At 48.4% G+C, this 6,439-nt stretch overlaps 1 non-coding gene across 1 annotated transcript; it reads right to left on the bottom strand.

Moving 5' to 3' along the window:
• Positions 1-5,638: 5,638 nt before the first annotated feature.
• On the bottom strand, positions 5,639-5,712 carry trnan-guu (transfer RNA asparagine (anticodon GUU)). The gene has a single exon. It is a non-coding gene; the product is annotated as a tRNA-Asn (tRNA).
• Between the last annotated feature and the right edge of the window lie 727 nt (positions 5,713-6,439).

Genomic DNA, 6,439 nt, shown 5'->3' with positions numbered 1-6,439 from the left:
GCGAAACCTCATTTTCTCCTGAGAGACCGCGCTGCCTTCAGGACCCAACGCCGAGTTCAATCATTTTAGAACCTGTCCACCTTCTTCCACGGTCTTTACCGCCCACTCATTCCATCAGTTCCGAAGACGGATCGTTGGGCTCAAAACATTATCTCTCCTTTCTCTCCACAGATGGACTAGACCTGCTGGTTTTGTTCATTTGAAAATGAACAAAATGAGCAGGGAGACAGAATGAGAAGCACTGTTCTGGAAACTCTTTTGCTGCTTGCAATTCTGAGAACAATGGCGAATGTATTTCACACTGAGCAAGTCTCAGCTGGTTCAGGAGGTGCTGGAGCCAGCGGCCTGTGGCTCGTTGGTCTAGGGATATGATTCTCGCATTGGGTCTTCTAACGGGCAGACTTGCGAGAGATCCCGGCTTTCTTGACTTGTGCAAAAATGCCCGATTAAACTTCTCAAAAAGCTCCTTCGTTAAAGCGGGGAAGTGAAATGATTGGAGATAGCGTTGAACAGGTTGACGTGAGTGGTCCCGTGTTTGAGGAAGGTCAGCCATGAAGGTAGTTTGGAAAATTGGGACAGCTCTCCTCGGAGAACAGAAGTTTGAAATCCGGCGTGGCAAGTTTTCCAAGTCATGAGGGGACTAGAGATTGGAAATAATGTCGTGAAAGTGTTCCCACGCCAGAAAGGATCGAGAACGATTCGGCAGTGTTTTAAATTCATGAGAAAAAGAAGTAAAAGTGACCTTCGGAAGAAGGTTTCCGTACAAGGAGTGGTTAGGGTCAGTAAATCCCTGTCTGACAGTGATAAAGGGGCAGATTCAATGGACACAAAATTGAATTCGGTGGTCATCTTCGACCAACAGAATGTTCATATTAACACAGCCTCCACACCTCTGCGCAGCAGTATATTACATAACAGCAGTGGAGATCTTTGATATATGTCTGGAACGTGCATGCCAGGTGCCTGTCGAAAAGCTGAAGGGTTCTGAGAAAACGCATGGCATGCGAAATACAGAGTGGTGCAACGAAAGCGTGCGGGCCCCACAACCCAGAGGCCCATAGCTCGAAACCATCCTCTATTGCTATTGCTCAAACTCTCCTTGAGCAGCTTTCCTTTGTCGTGAGTCTCTGTTCTATATCTTGACTTTGCATCTGCTCCCCATAACTTCGAGTGTCTGAGTGACATGTATCGTACTGATAGACTCGCCAAATTCACGCAGGCGAAGTGACTCGCTTCTGGAGGTCTGAGTGGTCTTCTCCTGTTCTCCGTCGAGTTCCTCTGAAGTGAATTGTAAAACCACTTTTCTGAGATGTCAATGAGCTGATAAAGTTGAAACACATGCCTTACGTTTTTGTCCATTCCCTGCAGTAATTCGCCATGCCGGTTCGGACGTGAATGATAAAACGGTCGGCATGTCAGAAACCGCATTACGACTCAGACACATTCCCCCACGGTTAGGACAGATCACCGATTGTGAATAACTTCAGAGAGAGGCCAGTGACAGAGAATCGCCGTGGACTCGATGGGCTGAACGGCTTCTGTCTGCGCTAGAATGATGCTACGTGTTTATGCCGTCCCACTGCCTGTCTCTGGGACAGAGAGGCTGAGGGAGCAAAACTGGTTCATTTTTAACCGTCCCTTCTGTGTTGGACTGCCTGCAGTACCTCAGCTCAGGGCCATGGGGATGACTCTCAGTGAGTGAAGGTTTCACTCGGATTCTCTTCATCTGGGACACTTGGGGCTCAGATGTTAACTGATGCGCTGTCGCAGCAAAGAAAGCAATGCCCACTTTGCAATAGACTTTCCGTAAGATTGCTGGGTGAAGACGATTTCTGAACAGCAAGAAGGCTGCACAACAATGTAAATTTACCTGGGCGAAGAGTCCTCGGTGTCCATTTCTTTCTGTCCTGCCAAAACAGCATCTTTCTATCTCTCCGATAACACACCTTTGGAGAAAGTTCACAATCAAAGTTGTTCATGTTCCCCGCATTAATGTAACTGACACCTCTCACACCAAGGGTTTCAGAGAGAGAGAGAGAGCAGAAGAGCGAATGGACTCTACCCACCCCCCACCCTACACCTCGTCCCACCCCCACAACAACGTGCAAGTAGAAATAAAATGGTTTAATTATCCACCAGTGGAGGTAGTCCAGTTCCTGGGAATGAGACAAATATCAGCGCCCCGGGGACAGAATGGCAAGCAGATGTTCTGGAAACGCTTTGCTGCTTGCAATTCTTGCAGCAATGTGGAAGGTACTTCACACTGAGCAAGTTTCAGCTGGTTCAGAGTCTCCGAAGTCCATTGCTGCGTTTGCCGCCAGCTCAGAGAGAGAATAGGAAGGACGTAGGATGAATAACGATCCGCGTGAGAGGGCGAATAACTGTTAATGGAGACTGTTAGCGGCTAACAATACGTAGTGTGTCATAGCAGACGAGGTGATAACAAGGAGTCGTTTGTGTGGTAGGGGGTCAAGGACATGGGGGAGTTCAGGCCCTAAAGTTATGGAACTCGATGTTGAAGACCGGAGGGCTGTAAGGTGTCCAAGTGGAAAATGAGGTGTTGTTCTTTCATCTGGAGCTAGAACACAGCTGCAAGCCTGAGACAGAGATGTTGGCCAGGGAACAGGGTGATGTGTTAAAGTGGCAGGCAACCGCAAGGTCAGGGCCTTTATTTCTGCGGGCAGAACCGGGATGTTCTGCGAAGCAGTCACCCAGTTTATGCTTCATGCTACATTGGGGAAACGACACTGTGAGCAGCGATGCAGTGGACTCGGTTGTGGCAAAAGTGCTGCTTCACCTGGCAGGTATGTTTGAGCCCTTGGATATTCAGGAGGGAGCAGGTAAATGGGCAGGTGTTACACATTCGGCGGTTGCAAGGGAAAGTGCCTTGGCACTATGGGAGGTGGGTGTGGGGTGTTGCGAGTGAAGGAAGAGTGGAACCTATTGTTCTCTCTCTGAGCTGGCAGCAAACACAGCAATGTACATCGGAGACTCTGAACCAGCTGAAACTTGCTCAGTGTGAAGTACATTCCACATTGCTGCAAGAATTGCAATCAGCAAAGCGTTTCCAGAACATCTGCTTGTCATTCTGCCCCCGGGGCAGAATGCCCACTTTGTCTGATCCCCAGGAACTGGACTATCTCCACTGGTGGATAATGAAACCATTTTATTTCTACTTGCACGTTGTTCTGGGGGGTGGGACGGGGTGTACGGTGGGGAGCGGGGAGAGTCCATTCGCTCTTCTGCTCTCTCTCTCTCTCTGAAACCCTTGGGGTGAGAGGTGTCAGTTACATTAATGCGGGGAACATGAACAACTTTAATTATGAACTTTCTCCAAGGGTCTGTTATCGGAGAGATAGAAAGATGCTGTGCTGGCAGGACAGAAAGAAATGGACACCGAGAACTCTTCGCCCAGGTAAATTCACATTGCTGTGCAGCCTTCTTGGTGTTCAGAAATCGTCTTCACGCAGCGATCTTACGGAAAGTCTATTGCAAAGTGGGCATCGCTTTCTTTGCTGCGACCGCGCAGCAGTTAACATCTGAGCCCCAAAGTGTCCCAGATGAAGAGAATCCGAGTGAAACCTTCACTCACTGAGAGTTATCCCCACGGCCCTGAGCTGAGGGACTGCAGGCAGTCCAACACGGAAGGGACGGTTAATAATGAACCAGTTTTGCTCCCTCAGCCTCTCTATCCCAGAGACAGGCAGTGGGACGGCATAAACACGTAGCATCATTCTCGCGCAGACAGAAGCCGTTGAGCCCATCGAGTCCACGGCGACTGTCTGTCACTTGTCTCTCTCTCTCTCTGAGGTTATTCACAATCGGTGGTATCCGTCCTAATTGTAGGGGACTATGTCTGAGTCGTGATGCTGACATGCTTGTCGTTCTCGTCTGAACCAGGGTGGCGAATTACTGCAAGGAATGGACGAAACCGCAAGGCATGTGTTTCAACTTTACCAGCTGATTGGCATCGCAGAGAACTGGGTTTGCGATTCAGTTCAGAGGAAACAGACGAAGTACAGAATACCACATGAGTTGAGTGGATTTGGCGAGTGCATCGATATGCTACATTTGGACACTCGGTAAGTAGACGCAAAGGCAGGCAGTTTGCAGAAGAGAGCACCGATCTTAAGGAAAGCGGCTCGAGGTGACATTGAACAACAAGCAGACGACGGTTTCGATCCATCGGTTATGGGCCCAGCACGCTCCCGCTGCGCCACTCTGCTGCCACGCCCTGCGGCCCTTCCACAGAACACTTCAGGTTTTCGTCTGGCACGCGGCAGGCACGTTCGAGCCTGATGTCAAAGACCTCCACTGCTGTCGTGTAATATGCTGTTTCGCAGACGTATGGAGGCTGTGTAAATATAAACTTATTTCTAAATTCCCACATTCTGTTGGTCGAACTGTGATTTCACACTGAATCACAACATGTGTCACAGCGCAGACGGAGGCCATGCGGCCCACCTTCGCTCTGCTGGTTCTACACTTAAGTAAACGTGTGTCTCGATTCGTTTCATTCTCTCGCCTTCTCAGCGTAAATCTGCACATCTGAACGTGACCACCGAATTCCCTTTTGTGTCCATTGAATCTTCCTCTTTGTCAATGACAGACAGGGACTTACTGACCCTAACCACTCCCTGTAACGAAAACGTTCTTCCTAATGTCATTTTTACTTCTTTTCATTGTGACTTTAAAATTCTGCCGAATTTTTGAGGTTGAGGTAAACAGCCAAAGATAATCACCGTCACTGCTTCCCTTCCATCGACTCAACTTTGTGAATCAGTATCTTTCACTGGCAAATAGAACACCTTTGTCCTCAGGTGCCTGCTTCATTTCGACCACGACTTCACGCCCCTCACTGTTCTCGTCTCACTTCCAAACACTTGGCTCATATCCTCAAAAAAAGCTCTGTGGGTATCTGCTTGTTCCACCCTGACAGGCAGTGGGTTGCAGATTCCCGATCAGTCCCAATGTGATTGAAATATTTCAACCCCCCCACTGATTTGCATCTTTCAAAAAGCCGTGGAGCAATCTCCCTTTCTTTTTGACGACAGTTCTCAACTGTAGTCGGCAGGGTTCACACCTGCGTGGGGAAACCGCAATGGATTTCATATCCATCGCATTCACCACTCGGCCCACCAATACAGAACCACACTGACAGCTTCATTTCCCAGGTCTCTCTGCCTGTGGAGCTGAGAAAGAGTAAATCATTGCAGAGTTGTTTGAATCCAATCACTTCACAGGTTTCGAAAGGGTTAAATATCTGCAAATGGCGAGTCTGGGTGTTTCATCCCGAAAGATGAAATGGACGTTCAGTTAAAAACAAAACCAGAAATTGCAGGAGCAACTCAGCAGGTCAGGCAGCATCTGTAGAAAGAGAATCAGAGACAACATTTCAGGACTTTTTTTTCCCCCATCCAAGTACAGCCAAACCTACTGAGTTGCTCTAGCACTTTCGCTTTCTGTCTCGGACTCTCAGCATCCGCCCTCCTTTATGTTAGAAATTCAATCAATTCAGAAACCCCTTTGTGCTTCCTCAGTGGAAAAGATTTCCGTTTGGGAAATATTTTCCTGACACCATTAAAAACGCGCATCTTTGTAGACAAGAAAGCTGTAGGAGCGCGAACAACAAATGCCCCGTCCCTGGGTGGTCTCGAACCACCAACCTTCCGGTTAACAGCCGAACGCGCTGACCAATTGCGCCACAGAGACAGGCCCGGGCATGCCTCGCGCAGTCTCGTTGAGGAAGCATCTATTCAATTCATAATTCAACCTGCCCCGCCCAGAATTATCATTGTCTTCTATCAGTTCAAACACAGCGAATACTGCAGTAAGCCAACGGGTCGAGCTGCATCTGTGGAAAGGTAAACAGAGCCGACTTTTTGAGTGTGCGACGGTTTTTGTTCAGAGCTCAGTGTTTTGCCTCTTCCCGAAGTTGGTCCAGGTCTGTATCTCAATTGGCACACACATGGCACGTGCAGTGCCGCAATGTGAAGTTATCGCCTTGGCTGTTTAAAAAAAAACAGCCATTGTTTAAATGGTGATATATTGGAATGTGGAGAAAGTGAGGACGTGAGGTGAAAGTCGAAAAATGTGGCACTGGAAAAGCACAACAGGTCAGGCAGCATCTGAGAAGCAGGACAGTGAAAGTTTCGGGCACAAGCCCTTCATCAGGAATGATGTATGGATGTACAAAGGGGTCTCAGAGGCCCTCCACACCAGTCAATGCCAGTTGTCGGGCAGATGCAGCAGGCAAAGAGCGAGGCAAGTGGTATATTACGAAGAGGAATTCAGTTCAGAAGTGGGGTATTTGAACATATTCAAGGCTAAATTCATCTGAGTTTTGAACAACAAAGAAGTGGATGGTTATGGGGGGAGGTAAGAAAATGGTTTTAAGACCAGTACAGGTCAGTCACAGAGTCTGACAGCACTGAACAGA

This window comes from Chiloscyllium plagiosum, unplaced genomic scaffold (genome assembly GCF_037043375.1).
Source record: "Chiloscyllium plagiosum isolate Xiang-an unplaced genomic scaffold, Cpla_swu_hap1 HiC_scaffold_27, whole genome shotgun sequence".
NCBI classification, from domain to species: Eukaryota; Metazoa; Chordata; class Chondrichthyes; order Orectolobiformes; family Hemiscylliidae; genus Chiloscyllium; species Chiloscyllium plagiosum.
The sequence above is the reverse complement of the archived record's forward strand: the minus strand, read 5'-3'. Positions and strand labels throughout refer to the sequence as shown.